The sequence below is a fragment of the Pinus tabuliformis genome, chromosome Q (genome assembly GCF_031772625.1).
Source record: "Pinus tabuliformis cultivar Carrire ecotype Pingquan chromosome Q, CPIR1, whole genome shotgun sequence".
Taxonomy (NCBI): Eukaryota; Viridiplantae; Streptophyta; class Pinopsida; order Pinales; family Pinaceae; genus Pinus; species Pinus tabuliformis.
In genome coordinates this window covers 185565292-185586604 of record NC_142296.1, presented here as the reverse complement: position 1 = coordinate 185586604, position 21313 = coordinate 185565292, and positions in this window count along the sequence as shown.

Below are 21313 nucleotides of genomic sequence, written 5' to 3'. Positions count from 1 at the left end.
CCATTTGCAACTAACTGTGGTCTCGTCATTAATTGCGGGTTAACCACTTACAATTATTAATATGGGCTTTATTGACTCTTGACTATGACTCGATCCCATTACGTAAATAAGGGGGTTAGGGTGGGACCCTAACATGCTATCCCCCTTAAGAATAGCCTTGTCCTCAAGGCTAAAGCTGCGGAAACTGCTGAAGAATAGTGGCTGGTTCCCATGTTGCATCTTCCGGAGAGGTGTCTTTCCATTGACGAGGACTTCCCTAATCATGCGGCCCCACAGGTGCCTGTCTCGTGTGTCTAGGACCTGTTCAGGTTGGAGCCAGATTGACCCTTCTTCGTCCAATTCAGGTAGACTATTTTGAATTCTGCAATTGTTCCCAATCACTTTCTTGAGGCATGATACATGGAAAACTGGATGAATTTTTGCAGTAGGTGGCAAAGCCAACTTGTAAGCCACTTCTCCAATGCGCTGAAGTACTTGATATGGTCCTTAGAATTTTGGAGATAGTTTCTGACAACCCTTGTGTTTGAGTGATGTTTTCTTATATGGTTGCAGCCTCAAAAAGACCTGATCCCCTTCTTGAAATTGGCGCTCTGAGCGATGCTGGTCTACCTGTTGCTTCATGCAGTTTTGAGCTTGATGAAGACTCTCTCTAAGATGGGCGAGCATGGATGCGCGGTGTTATAGGAGTTGATCCACTGCTTGTACCTTTGAGAACCCCTTGATATAAGAAGTAGGGGAAGGAGGGAGTTGACCATATACTGCTTCATAGGGAATCATTTTGGTGGTGGCATGATGGTTGGTGTTATACCACCATTCAACCAAAGGTAACCACTGTACCCAAAGATGTTGCTTTTCTGAAGTGAAACACCTAAGGTAGGTTTCCAGACATTTGTTGACGACTTTAGTTTGACCATCCGTTTGTGGATGATAGGAAGTACTGAGTTTTAGTTGAGTGCCTTGTAGCCTGAAGAGTTCCTGCCAAAAATTGTTGGTGAAGATCGGATCGCGACAGGACACAATAGAAGTGTGCATGCCATGCAATTTGAAGATCTGATCCATGAAAGACTGAGCGACCAAAGTCGGTGTAAACGGGTGGGGTAGGGCACAAAAATGAGCATACTTTGAAAGTCTGCCCACAACCACCATGATGACTGACTTGTTTCCTGACATTGGAAGACTTGTAATGAATTACATAGAAACCTCCATCCATATTGATGCTGGGATGGGCAACAGTTGTAATGTGCCTGGTGTGTTGATGGTCTCCCCTTTGTGGTGTTGACAGACATCGCATTCTGCTACGAAAGTAAGGATGTCCTTTTTCATGCCTATCCAAAAAAACTATCTTCTGGTGCGAGCATACGTCTTCTGAAAGCCTGAATTTTCTGCAATGGGGGATGAGTGCAATTCTACCAAAATGCGACTTTTGAGGGTGGATGTTGGTGATATTACGAATTTGTCCCTGTAGCGAAGAATATCATCCTGCCATGAGTAGCTCTTGGTGGAATTTGGATCCACCTGCAATTGAGAAATGAGTTGGGAGAGCTCGGGATGTGAAAACCATTCCCTGCAAGCCTCTTCAATCCATTCTGGAATGGGGAGGGAAATTGCTAGCAGAGTACTTTCCTCCTCAAATTGGCGAGATAATGCACCTGCTACACTATTGTCTTGCCCTTTCTTGTAAATGATCTCATAATCATATCCCAGCATTTTGGCAAGCCATTTATTCTGTTGTGGGGAGGATAGGCGTTGCTCCAAAAAATATTTAAGACTGTGATGGTCTGTGCAGATTTGGAAATGTTGCCCCAATAAGGAAGGTCACCAGGTCTCTACTGCATGTAAGATGGCCATCATTTCCTTCTCGTAGGTAGATTGGCCCAGATTCTTCCCACTTAGTTGTTGGCTTGTGAAGGCCAAAGGTCGCCCTTCCTGTATTAAGACTGCCCCAATACCCGTACCCGAAGCATCACATTCAATGACAAAAGATTTGGTGAAGTCAGGTAGTGCTAAGACTGGAGTGGAACACATGGCATTTTTTAGAGTTGTAAATGCCTGTTGTGTGTCCTCATTCTAGAAGAATGAATTCTTCTTCAGGAGTTGAGTGAGGGGCTTCGCTATGCGACCATAGTTGCGGACAAATTTACAATAATAGCCTGTGAGACCCAAAAATCCTCTCATGCTCTTCAAGGTCTTGGGTTGAGGCCAGTCCTGCATTGCCTGGATCTTTTTGGGGTCCACCTTGACACCTTCACACGCCACATTGTGTCCCAAATACTCAACTTCTTCCATGCCAAACGAACACTTGGAAATCTTGACAAATAATTTATGCTTGCAGAGCAGTTGCAAGAGTAGATCTACATGCTGAAGATGTGCGGCCCAAGTGCAACTATAGATGAGGATGTCATCGAAGAAGACAAGGACAAATTTCCTGAGATATGGTTTGAGAAGGTGGTTCATAAGGCTTTGAAAGTAGAGGGGGCATTACAAAGACCGAATGGCATGACCAGGAACTCATAATGGCCTTCGTGAGTTCTGAAAGCAGTCTTTGGAATGTCGACTTCCTTCATGCGAATTCGGTGGTAACCCAAGTGAAGATCCAGATTAGTGAAGAATTGAGCCCCATTGAGTTCATCCAGCAAATCGTCAACCATCGGGATGGGAAATTTACCTTTGACTGTCAACTTATTGAGGGCCCTGAAGTTTGGACACATCCGCCACTCCCCATCTTTCTTGAGCACCATGACCACCAGTGATGAATAAGGACTAATGCTGGGACGAATGACATCTGCTTCCAAAAGTTCCTTGATTATTTTTTCTATTTCATTCTTTTAGGTGAATGGATATCTGTATGGGCACACATTTGGGGGTTAGGCCCCTGGAACCAAGGTGATGCTATGATCATGTTCCCCTCTCGAGGGTGGAAGCTCATGAGGCTTTTCAAAGACTGGCAGATGGTTATTTAAAATCTGTTGCATCTCAGGATGAATCGGCAGAGACTTGGTTTCGATTGCCTGGATGGCATTAAATTGAGCTATAACTCCATGATGGCCCTTTTTTAGCAATTTTTCCATCCTATGCGAGCTGATGATAGAGGGAGCTCCCACCTAGAGTCCATGGAGGGTATGTGTGGAGTTGTTCTGCTTAAAACTCATATATAACTCCTAGAAATCCATTGTGATTGGCCCAAGAGTGCGAAGCCATTCAGCACCGAGGACAATGTCGCACCCTCCCATGTGTATGGAAAACATGTGGGTCTTCAACTGATAATTCCCCATTTGAAGTTTGACATTTTCACAGCAGCCTTCACATTTCATTATGCCCCCATCCGCAATTTGGACTTGGAAGTTAGAAACTGCTCGTACAAAACAATGCACTTCTTCCGTGACTTTTTGATGGATGAAATTATGTGTACTTCCACTATCAATCAAGACTACTACTGGGCGATGTTTAATAAAACCTCTGATTTTGAGAGTTTGAGGTGAAGAAATCCCTGCCAAAGCATGCAGTGAAATAACTGGTTCGTCAGGGACATTGTCCTTTTGGTTGTCCTCTTCTACCGCCTCATGTTCCTCCAGTGGTGGATCTTCCTCCGATGAGCTATAATCAGTGGCATCAATTTGAAAAAATTTGGGCTCCTTGCATTTATGACCTGGGGAGTATTTTTCAACACAGTAGTAACATAATCCTTACTTTCTTATTTTGGCCATTTCTGCAGGTGACACCTTTTAAACCTTAAGTGTTTGAGTCGTGCTGTGAGCCTGTGGGGGGCGACCCTTAGCAGTGAAATTTGGGCGACTGTACTAGGCTGCTAATGCACGTTCCACGTTACGAGCTACCTTACAAGCCTCCGTCCATGTGGGAGGGTGGTGCAGTAAGACGTGGGATTTTAGGGCTTCTTTAAGATCGCTGATAAAACATTCTGTGTAGAACACATCTGAGAGACCCCTAGTGCGGAAGGCTAAGGCTTCAAAGGCTGTAATATATTCATCCACTGTGCCAGTCTATCGGAGCTTAGTAAGACGACCCAAAAAAGAAGATTCCTGGTCAAAGCGTTCTGTAAGAGCTTTTTTGAAGGAGTTCCAAGTCCTAAATGGTCCATTGCAACGTTGATGCCATTCCCACCATTGCCACCTTTCATTGTCCAAGTACATGCTCCCCACCATAAGCTCAGTCTCATTATCTAAGATGTTATTCAGAATGAAATACTGCTCCATTTGTTCTATCCATGCTGCCCGGTGAGAACCATCAAATTTATGCATATCCAACTTGGGAGGTCGCGGACGGGATTGTTGGTGGGGGCTCCCGAGGTGAAGAGAGTGGCTAGACTCACCCTCACTGTGTCCATTTCCAATATACGCCACCTCATGGGCTTCCTCCTTGCCCATCGGGATTATGCTCAGGATCATGCTATTTAGTCGGTTAAGCTGAATTTGGAGGGATTGCAAGGATTCTTCAAGTTTGTCCATCCTTTCATTGGCCATAGCTTAAGCTCTAATTTCTACCATGCACCGACTTGATGTTCTTGAAAATTAGGACCGCCTAATTTTTTATTTTTATTTTTCACTAAGAATTGAATGGTACCACCATACCCAGCTCGTCGTCCTGATTCTGATGGGCTAGATCACCAATAAGCGCCCCAAGATCTGATGGATCTAATAGATTGGAATGGCTGGTCTGCTAACTCAGAACTGTGGGACTGATGTCTCCTGCTGCTGCACCTCTTTGTGCACTGATCTGGTAGAGATGATGTGTGATCCCCAGATAGAAAAGGGAACTATGGTCTCGAGGAGTGTCAGGTGCTACAGATTGCAATATACATAAGGGTCTGACAGTAGTACTCGGCCCAATGTTTCAGGGCTCTAACTAAGGAGGATCAACTGTACCCTTAGCCGTACAACCCGACTACCTTATCGTACAGGTGAGTAATCTCTCCGAGTGTTGTTCTCGGTGTACTATAGCAACAAGACGGCCGACGGTTTATCTATGGCGAGGTTGCAGAGGAGCTAAGGAGCTTCCGATATACCCATAAGGTACTTGAAAGACAGTCCATACGTGGTTCTCTCTAATGCGCTACTACTCGAAGGGGTACCCACAAGGGTTACAAGGGAGTCCAACAAGCATGACCACCTCTTGTATTTCCTACGTGCATGCTTCCCCAAATCCGTAGGTTTATACGCTCAACGACAGTTCTCGTGGTTTAAAGACACCGGAACACGTCTCTAGCCAAAAACAATTTTTGCTAAGAAATGGAGATCCCACTGGCCCTGGAAAGTGCTCTAGTATCGCTTGTTATGGTCTTAACCTGCAAAAAGATACCCAAATACAAAATATGCGACCCAGAACATAGAATAGTGAGAGACAACAGCAAATATTTTATTATTCAGAAAGCAATGTTCACTGGCCTCTTCGAGGGGGCAACCTCCAATAGAGCAGAGCTCGATACAAAAATAAGACATGATGCTCCTCGCACGGAGTCTCTATCCTTTGTATATGACTCATACATGCAATACCAAGGATCAATACCATGGGTTTTATTAATACCATCTATCTAATACTATGGCCCATTTGCAACTAACTGTGGTCCCATCATTAATTGCGGGTTAACCACTTACAATTATTAATATGGGCTTTATTGACTCTTGACTATGACTCGATCTCATTACGTAAATAAGGGGGTTAGGGTGGGACCCTAACAGCTGGGAGATTGACTCTCCTTGCTTTTCCTTTAGTGCTTTTTCCAGTGCCTGCTCAGTGTTGGTTAATCTTTCATTGAGTTTCATAAGCAGGTCCATCATATCCTCATCGGATTTCTGCTATACAACTTCTGTAGTCTGTGGGTGCATCGAAGGAGCTAGTTTCAGCTATTTTCTTACGGCAGCAATGTCCTCTTCCTTTTTCTTCATCAATTCCTTTTTGCCTTTGGCATCTTGGGGATCATGTCCCAGTTCAATGATAATTTTCTCCAAGGATTTGATCATGTTGCCCTTTGCTAGAGAAGAAGCTTTCTCTAAACCTAATTGAGCAGAGGTATTATTCAAGGAGTTTTGCAACTGATGGACCAACGTTGCTTTTTCAGCCAGTGTAGAGTATACCATCTCTCCAGTTTGTCTATGAAGCTCAATCTGGTCCAAGGGATGAATATCCTTGGCTAAGACCTCTAGATTTATCCTGACGTAGTCAGCCGCTGATTTTGGTTGTTGCACCTTGGGCTTAAAGTAACTCATTATCATCTTTCCTTCTTTTATGTCATATGTTAACATTAATCTTTGTTGTTTTGTGGGGGCCATCTTAAGATACTAGTTGTAAATTTGAAGCCTTAGTGGATTGTTCCTGGCCTTTATCTCAGTGAATTTCCTTTTGATGTCCAAGGTCTGTTTGCTTTGTGGCCTAGTGGATGAAACTTCCACACTCTACTGCCTTTCTAGCTCTTGCCTATGTGAGTTAGTTGATGTATCTACCACTAGAGAAGTCTGTTGGCTGACTACCCTCTCACCTCTTAGGCTACCTGTTGTTTCTTCAATGATTTCATCTTCCAACAGAGGATCCAATCTTTGCCTCTTTGCACCCAGTTGCTCTGTAGGTCCACTAATAGGTGTGGTCTCTTCTCTATCTCTCTTCTTGCCCTTCTCCTCATTTAGAGGAGTTTGCAATGTTGGGAGTTCTGGTGATTTAGATTGGGCAGGAGGAATCTGTACTTTCTCCTATTCCTTGGACCCCCCTGATTGATCCCTCATTATTGGCTGCTCTGTAGTTTCCACCTCTTTTCCCTTTGAGGTACCTGTGACTGATGCGATAATTCTCTATGCAGACTGCTGCAAAGTTCCAGCAGAGGATGTCCCAACTCCTGATTGTTGAGGCCACTTGAAAGATACCTGTTAAAAAGAGTCTAGGTCAAGGGTTTTTTCAAGATCTTTCATAGCTTTTTCCATCTTTTCTTGTTCACTAACTTCCTCTACTAATGTCCTTTCTACCCATTCTTCCTGATTTGCATATTGTTCAATTTCTGGATTTCTATGATGTACATATACTCATAGCCTATTTTTTACCCTTTTGTCACTTATGAAACTATTCGGGTCATAAGGTACCCACTCAAAACTCTTCTTGAATTTAAGGCATCATTCTAGTATCTTCTCAACATCTTTCCATGCATCTCTAGAATGGATGACATAAGGGCCCAACTGGTTTTTGATTCTCCACTGAGCCTTCTTCTTTACATTACAAAAGTGGGTTAATTCTAAACAGATGAGCTGCCTGAAATATTCTAATGCAAATAACCTCATAGGCACATACCTAGGCAACTTGAATGGGCATAATTCACATCCGTATACTCTGATTTCAATGTGGTTCTGGTAGAGGTAACAGTCACCTATCTTGTACTGTTTGGATAGCTGTAAAATTTTCTTCATATCACCACTAATTCTAGGAGGAGGAGCTCCTATCACTAGAGTGGAGGCTGGGTGTACAAACAATTCAATGAATTTACTATAGGTATAAGGGGAGTCATAGTTATGAAATACTGAGCTCCAAAAAATCACAGACCTCTGATTTCCTTTTGAGTCTAATTTCCTGATGGGAAATGGGAAACTGTGTGGGTGATAATATAAAAACAGATGGTATATGAAAGATGTATATTTAAACACTCCTTCCCTTTCCAAATTCATGAATTGAGCATGGATTTTGTCAGCAACGAAACTGGCATAGTCATATTTGACAGCAGGGGGATGTCCTGGAGTAAAGATAGATAACAGAACCAGGGTGATATCATCCACATATTCACTGTACCTAAATCCCAAGATCAAGGATATCATGTCAAGAATGATTTTTCCAGTCTCAGTGAACCAGACATGCAAATAGGGATGTGGGCCTTGGGGTTGACAGTTTGGTTTCATGAACATTTGGGCAATACGAGTTATTTCTGAGCTTGGCAATTGAGAGGCCTTTTCAAGCAAAAATCCCATGGAAAGACGAGTGAGGGTTTCAGAGGAATGGAAATGTATCATCTCATTGATGGATTCAGCAGTTATGTAAAAAAGGACAGTGTTGGAAGGAGACATAACAGCTCTATGAACAGGGTCATAATTGGCACAGCACTAGTGAATGATGTCTGGGAAAACATGGACTGAGGGCAGGAAATACATGTGAAGGTCTGATTCCCACAGTCCAAAAATGTCAGCGTTACTTAAATAGCTATCCCTTATCTGGCAGAAGGTTTGAAGATGATTCCTGTCACCAGATGGGTCTTTTATTTGGAAATCTCTGTCGGCCAAAGGTAGATAATTCAAGTCTTTATGAGGTGCATTCATGGGCGTGACATTCAGGGCTATGGGGGCTTCCATGTTTGGTTCTTGTGTTTTCAAACAGGAATTTGGGCTTTCTATGGTAAATTGGACTAAACAGCAGGTCTGAGAGTCTTTCTGCGGGTTAAACAGACTGTTATTAACTTGAATTTGGTTTTCACAGGTGGAATTTTCAGTGAAAAAGTGGAATTTATAGGGTTGCCGATAAAATGAGTAAATACCTGTATTAGGGACGCAAATTGAGTAACTGTAGGTTGAATAACAGAGTACAGAGCGCGTTGCTGGTGGTTTCCTCGGCCGGGTGGTGGTTGAAAGCAGGTACAATGGCTTCAGTTGTTCTTTTTCATGGGAACGTGAACACAGAGATTTTACAGTGAAAATGATATTTTGTCACTTTTTAACAAAATTTCGGGTTGGCGGGTAATTTTGGCATTTATTGGCGGATGACGTCAGCATGACGGGACATCCTGTCGCTTAGCGGGAGGTACGGGATGGTGACGTGGTAGTGACATCAGCAAGGGGAGGGAGGGAGGGTGGTGAGTGGTTTTACCCCGCACCACTTATGGGCTTATGTGGTTTCGGTTGGGGGGGGGCAGGGGTGCGAGCAGCGCGGGTGGTTGATATGCATCCATGGTATGGGTGCAATACCGCCAGTCTCCTGGGCGTTAAAATGCAGTGGCAGAGGGGGTCGCGATATGCATATTGACCACTGGATGAGCGGGCCTAGACCTGACAGTCGGCGCTTTACGAAGATAACGGAGAGTTAATGCGTGGGGCCCGATATAACAAACGTTAATTAAACATATCGGGGTTGTGTTTATTGGTTGGCAGGGTGATTTGTTATTAATTAACGTGGGGTTAATTAATTGCATGGTTTGTGCGCGGTGGGTTGTGGTTCTTAACAGGTTCCAAATAAACCGGCTAATCCATATTTGAATAGCGATTTAACAGTTTTATGGTTATAATAAACCGGGGCGGGGATATTAAAATATAAGGGTCTTTGTTATATATACATATTTATGGGGAAGGTTATTATTTCACAAGGGATATATATAATAAAGTTAGAGTTAAATTAATGTGATTTATGAAATGGGAAGCGCTAAGTGATGAACTTAGGATATAGGGAAAAGAGGGGTTTTTGTGTGATATTTATGCATTTCTCCTAAGTAAAATAGGAATTTACCTTAGGCAAATGTTTATGAAATGAAATGAGATGAGTGGATTAGTGACATTAAGCAGATCTTAATATCTCTGGGGGGAATTAGTAAATGATTTGGGGAAAAGCAAGAAGGGGAGTTAGTCATGCTTTGTTTGAATTGCATCAAAACTATCTTCCTTGTACTTGTGATGGGAGTGAAAGTTGACATATTCACACAATACATCATAAGTCACCTTCAGCAACATCAATCTACCTACCCAGCCTACTTTGCCTAACATTTTTCTTCTTTATTGGGTGCACTTAGACTGGCAAACCCTTTTCAATATTCTTTCTTTTCATGGTAGGCCTACCTAAGTCAACACTTGTAACATCCAAAGGCTCAAATTTAACTGTTGAGCTCCTTTGCTTCTCTACCTAACTATTTATGTGTCAAGATTAAACATTTTGGACAAATTTTATTCTCTATCACCAAAACAAGTAAATTCAGACATGAACTAACCAAGATTGAGTTGTTTGGCCATTCATTAACTATGGAAAAAAGGTTCAACAAGTTGTACATGATGCTTTATTGACAACATAATAAAATAGTAGTGGCGTTTGGACTTGCACACTTTCTTGGTCCTTTTCATTTGGGGTTCATTTCTTTTCTTTTTTCTGACCATCTTATTCTTTTTACCCTTTGATTTTTCTTTTAGGGTATACCCTCTTTTGATTTTTTAAATTTTTTGATTCTTTAAGAATATGGAAAACCTTTGCAACAAGAAAAAGTATGTACATATTGCAGAGCTAATCAAGTCAATCATGAAATATGACACCTATTGGTATAGGAGCATAATGTTGGCTCCACTTGGGGATGGCTTTTCTTGGTGAAAATTCAAGAACAGTAGGTCAGATGGCCTTATGTACAATTCTTGCTGCACTCTGAAATCTTCCTTTGCTGTAAGTAAACAAAACTATACAAAGGACCATGTAACATATATACATTTCTCTTGAGCTGAAAACAAAAATAGTAAAATTCCTTCACTGTTTCTCAAAACTTTCTGCCCATTCCTTCCTATTCTTATTGCTGTAAAAAGCTGTAGAAACTGAACTTCGCTATGTACAAGTTAGAGTCATGATATATCAACAAACTAGATCAAAATAGTGTTTCAGCATTCGACCATTCACTGGTCCATCTTCTACTTTTGTATCATCCAGGATTTTTAGAAAGTAAGTATTGTTGCCTTGTGAACCCTGAATAATAAAAGGTCCCTTCCATAGGAAGTAAAACTTCCCATGTTTTCCTTTATCCTCTCTTCTGAAATCCCATTTTAAAACTTTGTCTCCTATGTGAAAATCCTCTACCTTAGTCCTCTTATCAAATATCGACTTCAGTTTTTCTTGTAACACTTGGGATCTTTGGTATACCTCTTCCCTAGTCTGCTACAAATAGATGGTCTATTTTATTCTTCTTTGAATGTCATTGGTTTCTACCTGAGATTTTTGGAGTAATTTCATCACAGGGATTCCTAAGGATGAAGGAAATACAACCTCCATACCATAGACTAACTCATAAGGGCTAGTCCCAATGGATCTCTTGGTAGTTAATCTGTCTGCTCATAGTGCATTGATGAGTTTCTTATGGCTGTTTTTCTTATTTTCTTCCAATACTTTCTTAATAATATTGATCAGGATTTTATTGGAGGACTCAGCTAGACCATTACCTGAGGGTAATAGCCTATGGAATGACCTAAGATGATGTGGTACTTGTGACAGAAACTAATCATTCTCTTGGACTTGAAGGCAGCAGCATTGTCAGTTATAATTTTTTCAGGACAGCTAAATCTAGACAAGATGTTGGTTTCTAAGAATTGTATGATCACTAAATCATTGGCTTGTCCACAAGGGATGGCTTCTATCCATTTGGTGAAGTAATATGTAGCAGTGAGGATCCATTTATGTTGGCCAGAAGAGGGAGGATGAATTTCCTCAATGAAGTCTAAACCCCATTGTTGAAATGGTCTTTCAGTCGAAATTGGTCTAAGAGGTAGAGGTAAAAGTTTCCTCTTGCCTTCAAAAATTTGACATTTATGGCAAGCAATGAGAAACTTTTTGACATTAGTAAACAAGGTGGGCTAGTAAAATCCAGCCCTTAGGATTTTGTTTGTAGTTGATTTCGAGTAATGATGTCCACCACAGTCCCCTGCATGAAATTCTTTAAGTACCTTGTCAGCTTGACCTTTTATTAAACAGTTCAATAGAATACCTTCATGATTTTTCCAGAAAAGAGCATTGTCTAAAATACAAAATTTTGAGACTTTCATTTTTAAAAACCTTTTCTTTGTTCTGGATAACCCTGGAGGAGCCTGCAGGTTTAATAATACATGAGTTATATCAGCATACCAAGGTGATTCTAAGAAGGCTTGGCTAATTTGTGGAGTCGCCATCTCCTTTCATTATCCAGTTCATTAATATCCAGGGCTTGGCAATTGGTTTTGGTCATAAGTTTTGCCAATCTCTGTCCTTTTACAAGCTTTGTAGGTTTTATTTCAATATCATACTCTAACATAGTAGCAATCCATTTACCTCTTTTTCCTTCAATCCCCTCTTGGTTCAGGGTATCTTTGACAACACCATTTGGTACATAGGCTATTATATGAGAGTACAATATGTAGACTCTGAAGTCTTTAATAGCTTTCACCAATGCATAAGCCTGTTTTTCCATGATTGGGTATTTTAGTGGTGCATCCTTGAGTGTTTTACTAAAGAAGGCTATGGGTTTTTCACATCCTTGATCATCTTTCTGTAGTAAAACAATAGAAATAGTATGTTCAGATGCAAATGAAAATATTATGAAGTCCCTGGCAAATTTTGGGCTTGTAAGGATTGGTGTTCTGGTCAAAGCTATTTTGATTTCTTCAAATGTTTGTTTAGCTTCTACTATCCATTTAACCTTGGAATCCTTTTTCAACATATTGTTCAACAATCTAATTAATTCAACCAAATTAGGTATGAATCTTCTTAAAAAGTTAATCTTCCCTAGGAAAGCTTGAAGTTCTTTGATATTTCTGGGATGGGGTATTTGTAAAATGGCTTCTATTCGGTCAGGATTGATTTTGATGCCATTTTTAGAGATTATGTGGCCCAACAGTTTGCCTTCCTCTAGACCGAACAATGACTTCTTGGGATTTAATGATATACCATACTTTCTGCACATTAAAAACACTTTTCTCAGATGATCTAAATGTTGTTGATCTGATTTTCAGAACACAGTAAGATCATCTAGGTATATGACTAGAAAATTGTGAATTTCTTTTGCAAAAGCTATGTCCATTACTCGTTGGAAGGTTGCCCCTGCATTCTTGAGTCCAAATGGAATTTTCACATATTTGAAAGTTCCCCATGGCATTGTAAAAGTAGTATTTTCCTGATCATCGGGATGAACTAGAATCTAATTGAAGCCTGAGAACCCATCCAAAAGTCAAATCCTAGAAGCACCTACGACCCTTTGTAAAATGTGGTCCATCGTAGGTAACAACTAGTGATCTTTCAAAGAAACCTTATTTACATTCCTTAAATCAACACAAAATCTGATTTCTCCTGTTTTCTTCCTAGTGGGCACTAAATTAGACACCCATTCTGAAAACCTGATAGGTGCAATTATCCCTGCTTCATACATTCTTTTGACTTCTTTTTCAATTAAAGGGAGTAGTACAGGGTTGACCCTTCTGAGTTTTTGCATGAATGGTTTCCGATTTTCTTTGAGGGGTATTGTATGTTGAATCACAGAGGTATCATAAGATTTGAGATCTTCATAGCTCCAAGCAAAAACATCTTGGAATTATTTGAACAGTTCAACATATTTAAGCTTTTGGTTAGGGGGCAGAGTTTTGGATAGTTTTATCATCTAAGGATTTTCTTCAGTTCCTATGTTACAGTCCTCAATGTTTGTGTTTAGAGGTTGCATTTTGGATTTCTTTGGGATATCATTAGAATCAAAGAAATCTTCCAGAGGAGTTAATCCCGTAGGAAAATAGTTGTCTTTTAAATCAATAACTTCAGATTCTCCTCCAATAGTCTCATCAATGTCTATTTCTTTAAGCTCTTGCAACATTTTCTTGGTAAATTTTGTCGAGTGAAGTATTTGAGTTGCAGTTTCTGCTAAAATGTCTTTTTCAATTTTATCTATTTGATCAACTTCACAAACAGTGTCCGTGTCTATATAAGTGTTGGAAAATTCTTCCTCTAGGGTCAAGAAATTGTTAATCTAAATATCATTGTTAAACACTTGCCAATTCTTTACATTGTCTGGTATGGTTGGCCTGTGCCTAATCTCAGCTGTAAACTGATGATTGGGTTCAAATGGTAGTTTACAAGTGCTGGCAAATGTTGCCAAACTATGAGCATGCATATTATGTTTTCTTGGAATTTTGGCAAGCTGTGTCTCTAGAAATGTATTGAGGATCTCAACTACTGCTCCTCTGTAAGATCTTAATCTGGGATCATTTGTGAGGAAGTTGCCTTTTATCTGTTGAATAAATAAATCAGAGTCTCCCAAAACCGATATCCTGACTGCCCCTAAATTTTTGATCAATTTAAGCCCTAGTTAGAGGGCTTCATATTCAGCTATATTATTGGTACATCTAAAGTTCAACCTGTAAGCATGTCCTTCAGCATGATCATTTTCTTGATTTTGTACCCAAATTCCTGCTCCTACCCCTAATTTATTGACTGAACCATCAAATTCCAAGTACCAAAGGATTTCATGTTCATAGTTGGTATCAGGAGTCTTGGAAATTTGTTTACTAGGGGAATCTGGATTTTTAGTTTCATCAGGTTTCTCTTGAGTGTCTGATATATCCTTGTTCACAAAAATTTCTTGAATTTGAACACTGGAGTTTTGGTGTATAATTTCTTCTTGTCCAATCGCTAAAACCTTAATATTATTTGTAGGATTAACTTCAGCATTGTATAGAATGAAGGAGTCTATGTCATAATTCATGGAGTAGATGGGAAAATTCTGGGGGTTTTCCTGGTTACTCACCACATATTTCATTAGAGTTTCTCGATATAATCTCTTGGGTTGACCAAATACTAAAATGGTAGCATAGGACATGTCCAGCTATAAAGATCCCTGGAGCTTTGCACCCCAAGATCTAGACAACAACATGCCATATTTTGGTGGTATGTCAGCTACCACTACATCCATTAAAATTGTCTTGGTAGGGTATTGAACTAATGATACACATAAATATTTGATCAATCGTAGACATCTGACCTGTCTTGAGTCAAAAGAGAATAATTCTTTGTATGGCCTGGTGATATCTAGGTCCAATTTCTCCATTACAGATTTAGGCATCAAGTTATGAGAAGCCCCAGAATCAAACATGGCATTATGAAGTATTTTATCATGAATGTTCAGACTTACATAGAAAGGAGGGACCCCCCCATCTACTGATTTTCCATTAACCTCAGGGCCAAAAATTAATTCTGGTTCGTCATCAAGGATTTTATTACATCTTTGTTTTCCAAAATCTAGAGCGATTTGCTAATTTTTTGTCTGTAGAAATCATGCTTAGCCAATTCTGACAATGGAATGGATATCTTTAATTTGCCTATTTCGGTCTCAAGGTTGAAATGTTTTTCTATTTGAATTTTTACATTTGGGACCATGAGATTATCTTTGTTTGCTGTATTTTTAGTTCTTTTTCCTTTTTCAGGAGTGGTGTTATGAGCTGAAGTTGCTTCCAACTCAATTTCTGGCGGTTATTCCACATTTCCCTTGTAAGGAGTGGAAGTTGAAGGTTGTTGATTGTCTGATACATCTTCAACTGTTGGACTATTTGGGTTAGGACCTATTCTAGGAAGGGGTTGTACATAGGGGTTCTTAACCTTGGCTTTGTTAGGTTGCTTGGTTTCTTTATGTTTATTGGTTTTGGGGACATATATCCTTCTAATCCTTAGGTTGTATTACTTGTGAACTTCATAAATGGATGTATCATATAAAATCAAATGATTCACCTGATTGAGTTTAGAATTGATTAAGAGTATGAGCCTCTTTGTCTTCGTAGGTCAAGAAAATTTGTTGTTCACTATTGAGACCCATTAAGTTAATTTGAGTATCTTCTATTGGCTCACTAGAAGTTGAAGCTTCAGCTTAATTTTCCTGGAATGGGGGCTTAATGTTTTGGTCAGGCCCAGTCTTTCCAGTATTAGGGTTTTAGTTTTTCTTGAAATTTGGACTTCTCCCAGTGTTGCTCGGTTGACCATCCCAAGGGAATTTCCTCTCAATTGTTTCTACTCTATCACCAAGTCTATCCATTCCTTTGATAATAACATCTAATTTTTGTTCGAATGGAGAAGGTTCTTCTTTGAAAGGTGTCCTCCTTTCAGCTCTAGCTCGAGCTCTTTTAGAAATCAGGTTGGCCTCAATGCTGATAGCTATACTCTGCATCTCTTCTAAGTTACAAGGAGCTCTTTCCCTAACTTGTATGCCATATCAGAGTTAAATGCATCAGGGAATTTGATCAAAGCCAAATCTAGAGGAGGTCTGAGATTCTAAGGAATAGCATTGTATACATTATTAAATCTGGTATAGTAATCTTGAACAGTTTCTTGTGGACCTCTTTTCAAGTTTTCATATTTTGATAAAATGTGGAGAGGATCTTTCTTCTTTTCCCATTTGTTCAAGAAGATCTGATAAAGAGCTTCTAGGTTAGCGATAGTGTTTGTAGGGAGTGCTCTAAACCAGGTTCTAACATCTCCAGTTAAACTTTGAACAAAGACTTTCATTCTCACATCATCATCATCATCAATCTCATAGTTTTCAAAATAATCAGTCATTTTCTTAGTATGTTGTTGAGTTGTGTAAGTGAAAGTACCATCAAAATAGGTAATTTTTCTTGGATAATCTTGAGGCATAGCCCCTGGATTTGCAGGTAATTGTAGGGGAGCATATCGGTTTGCCATATTTGCAGATAAAAGTGTGACAACTGGAAGAGCATGAATAACAGTGGAAATGTATTCTATAGATGGAAGAGTGGGAAGGATATTTCGAGGTGCTGATGGAGAACATGAAGAAGCTGCAACAATGATAGAAAGAATTGGTGTTTTTTAGAAGTAAGCTCAGTTTGGATAAGGTTCTGCAAATGTTTGTCAAGGGGTGAACTAGCAGAATGTTCTTGGCTCTCCTGGCTTGTAAGGATCTTAGGAATCAGATTAGGATTTTGAAAGATAGGTGGGGGACTTGGATCAGGATTTGATCTGGTGTAACGGATATTTTTCTTTGGAGCCAGTTTCTATGTTATATTTTTGGCTTTTTCTTGGAATGTTTTAACAATACAACTTTGATAGTATCTTCTAGGAAAAGTTTCTTAGATATTGAAACTTTTAAACTTCCCTAAATATTTTGTAAAAAAGGGACTGAACAAGAATTTGAAGCATGTTTGAAACAGATAACTGCAATAAACAAACTATTCAGGCTTCGTCAGCAGAGTCGCCAATGATGTTATCACTCAGGTTGTCCCCCAAAGTTGTAAGAAAGGGAATACGGCTGAGGTAACCACAGACCAATATTTTAGATACAGATTCTAGCCAATCTGCATCCAGAGAGGGCTCTCTCTTTATGATTTAGCTTTGTTTTGCAAGTTTTAGGCTAGTTATGAAGTCCATGGGTTTTTTTTTTAGTTTGGTTGGAAGGATTCAATATAATAGTGAGGTAGCACTGAAAAGTTTCAGTCCATTGGGCATAATGGAGTCAAAGAAGGAAAACTTCCTACATTCGGTTTCTAAACAGAGGATGGCATATAGAGCAAGGTACTCAAACGTGGAACAATTTAAAGGCTGAAATCAAATGGAATGGAGTCAAAATGGTGAAGGGCAGTTAAGAATCCTTCATCATATTGGACAGAAGGAAAATGGATGATTACTGCTAAGGAGCAATTAAGAATTCCTTAGCAAATAGTCAAGAGGAAAGAATCAGGGGAAACACGAGCAATTAAGAATTCACTGTTTATTCTAATTCTGAAGAAAACATTGATAATAATAAGGACTAAAAACAGAGTGCAATCAAGCAAATTCTGAGTTATTCTTTCTCTCTATTATTCGGATTATGAAACATAGATGATATAGTAAATATAAAAATTGTAAAACACAAGTTAGAAGGGACTTATTGATCCACAAGTTGATTCGAGAATTCTGTAACAGGTCTTCAACATCGATTCCTCATCCAGTAGACTAGACAAAAATGGTTCCAACAGCCTTGTATTCCAAAAAAAATTCGGTATTACAGTCAAAACAATGAACACCCACCAACCCCAAATACTTCATTTGGGGGGTACTTCTACAAAATGTCAAAATATCTTACAAAATATCTGATAGAAATAATATCTAGTGATGACTAATCCCATTTTTACAAAAGATAGAGACAAATAGTCTCGATAACAGAGAAACCATAACTGATGCTGCACTGGCTCCTCCATGGCTTTGTCAGATGTGCTGGCTGCTGTCTAAGTCGGTTTACAGCTGTATTCCACTAATACTTTGTGCTGGCTGCTGCGTCTTTGGTCAAATGTTTTTCATTTCTATTTCAATATGCTTTGACCCGCTTGAGCTTCATTTATCTTTGTTTATCTTATTACAGAAGAAATACCCTGAAATCTCTGCTTTATCCGAGAGAAGTTTACAAAATTCCCAACATGTCTTCCCACCATTGTTGATTTGGAAATTTATGCCTCTGAAGTTTCCTGAGTGTTTCGTCAGCTTCTATATATCTAACAAAATTAGACTGGAGCTGAAACAGATGTTTTACTTCATGTTCAATATAAAATAAGTTCTCCAAATTATCATAGAGATGTTGGCCTGAGGGGGGTGCCTTTTCTCCTGGAGCACTTGTTGATGAATTAACCTAATCAACAGCATATGTGTTCAACTTATGTGTATAATCTGTGTGTCTCATTAGCCTGTCATTATTTCCTAAAAGACTTGGCAGTTCTTTATCGTGCAAAATTGTAAATCTTTGCATGAAAGAATTGATTTCTACTTGCATATCTTGACATCTTTTTTCTAAATTCTGCATTAGAGTTTTCTTGGTTAGAACTCTTTTGATATCCAAAATAGTGCCTGTCATGTCTGGATGCCAAGCTATTCCAGTCGTTCTCTGTTTCTATAATTCAAAAAATGAATGAGCCTGTTGGCTTGATCATGCATTTGTCCTAATAAATCTCTTGCTTTTTGGATTTCACCATGTGCTGCATTTACCAAGTCGATCTGCTCATAAATTGTCTATATAGATGGCCAAACATCACTAAGGGATTGAGTGATGTTGGTCCAAAGGATTCCTTTGATTTCCGTCAGAGGCTTGTCCATAGTGAGATCCTTTTCTAATGCCTGACTTTGTTCTGCAATGCTTTAACCTCTCTTGTTTTCTCTGCCACATTAATTTTGGATTTATCGTAGCTCTGTTCTACTTTTGCCATTTTCTCCTTTACTTGTTTCAGCTCTGACACTTGGAGTTTCAGTTCCTCCATGGCTTTTATCAATTCTTTTGTGGTAATACTTGTACTGCTGCCGGGTGCTGCTCCTGTTGATGTTGTACCTCTGATTACTTGAGTTGTAGCTGCTGGGACATTTGGGGCCAATGTTGTTGCAGTTGTTGAGGGGACTGCAGTTGTGACTGTAGGGATTTCTTCAGGTGGCTGGGAGGTCGACTCTCCCTGCTTTTCCTTTAGCGCTTTTTCTAGTGCCTACTCAGTGTCGGTTAATCTTTCATTGAGTTCCATAAGCAGGTCCATCATATCCTCTTCGGATTTCTGCTGTACAACTTCTACAGTTTGTGGGTGGATGGAAGGAGGAAGTTTCAGTTGTTTTCTTAGGGCAGAAATGTCCTCTTCTTTTTTCTTCATCAGTGCCTTTATGCCTTTGGCATGTTTGGGACCCCAGTTCAATGATAATTTCCTCCAAAGATTTGATCTTGATGACCTTTGCTAGAGAAGAAGCTTTCTCTAAATCTAACTGAGCAGAGGTATTATTCAAGGAGTTTTGCATCTGATGGGCCAACATTTCTTTGTCAACCAGTATAGAGTATACCATCTCTCCAGTCTGCCTATGAAGCTCAATCTAGTCCAAGGGATGAATATCCTTGGCTAAGACCTCTAGATTTGTCCTGATGTAGTCAGTTGCTGATTGTGGTTATTGCACCTTGGGCTTAAAATAACTCATTATCATCTTTCCTTCTTTTATGTCATATGCTGACATTAATCTTTGTTGTTTTGTGGCAGACATCTTAAAATACTGGTTGTAAATTTGAAGCCTTAGTGGATCGTTCTTGGCCTTTATCTCAGTGAATGTCCTTTTGATGTCCGAGGCCTATTTTCTTTGTGGCCTAGTGGATGAAACTTCCACACTCTTCTACCTTTCTAGCTCTTGCCTATGTGAGCTAGTTGATGTATCTACCATTGGGGAAGTCTGTTGGATGACTACACTCTCACCTCTTAGGCTGCCTATTGTTTCTTCAATGATTTCCTCTTCCAACAGAGGATCCAATCTTTGCCTCTTTGCACTCGGTTGCTCTGTGGGTCCACTAATAGGTGTGGTCTCTTCTCTGTCTCTCTTCTTTCCCTTCTCATTTAGAGGAGTTTACAATGCTGGGATTTCTGGTGCTTTAGATTGGGCAGGAGGAATTTGTACTTGTTCTTGTTCCTTGGACACCCCTGGCTGATCCGTCATTATTGGCTGCTCTGTAGTTTCCACCTCTTTTCCCTTTGAGGTGTCTGTGACTGATGCGCTAATTCTCTGTGCAGGCTGCTGAGAACTTCCAGCAAAGGATGTCCCAACTCCTGATTGTTGAGGCCACTTGAAAGATACCTATCCGAAAGAGTCTAGGTCAAGGGTTTTTTGAAGATCATTCATAGCTTTTTCCATCTTTTCTTGTTCACTAACTTCCTCTACTAATGTCCCTTCTACCGATTCTTCCTGATTTTCATATTGTTCAATTTCTGGAATTCTATGATGTACATATACTGACAGCCTGTTTTTTACCCTTCTGTCACTTATGAAACTATTCGGGTCATATGGCACCCACTCAAAACTCTTCTTGAATTTAAGGTGTTCTTCTAGTATATTCTTAGCATCTTTCCATGCATCTCTAGAATGGATGACATAAGGGCCCAACTGGTTTTTGATTCTCAGCTGAGCCTTCTTCTTTACATTACAAAAGTGGGTTAAGTCTGAACAGATGAGCTGCCTGAAATATTCTAATGCAAATAACCTCATAGGCACATACCTAGGTAACTTGAATGGGCATAATTCGCATCCATATATTCTGATTTCAGTGTGATTTTGGTAGAGGTACCAGTCACCTATCCTGTACTATTTGGACAGCTGTAAAATTTTCTTCATATCACCACTAATTCTAGGAGGAGGAGCTCCTATCAACAGAGTGGAGGCTGGGTGTACAAACAAATCAATGAATTCACTATAGGTATAAGGGGAGTCATAGTTATGGAAGACTGAGCTTCAAAAAATCACAAACCTTCGATTTCCTTTTGAGTCTAATTTCCTAATGGGTAATGGGAAACTGTCTGGGTGATAATATAACAAATTCATGAATTAAGCATGGATTTTCTCAGCAATGAAAGTGACATAGTCATATTTGACAGCAGGGGGTTGTCTTAGAGTAAAGATAGATAACAGAAGCAGGGTGATATCATTCACATATTCACTGGACCTAAATCCCAAGATCAAGGATATCATGTCAAGAATGAGTTTTCCAGTCTCAGTGAACCAGACATGCAAATACGAAGGTGGGCCTTGGGGTTGAAAGTTTGGTTTCATGAACATCTGGGCAATATGAGTTATTTCTGAGCTGGGCAATTGAGAGGCC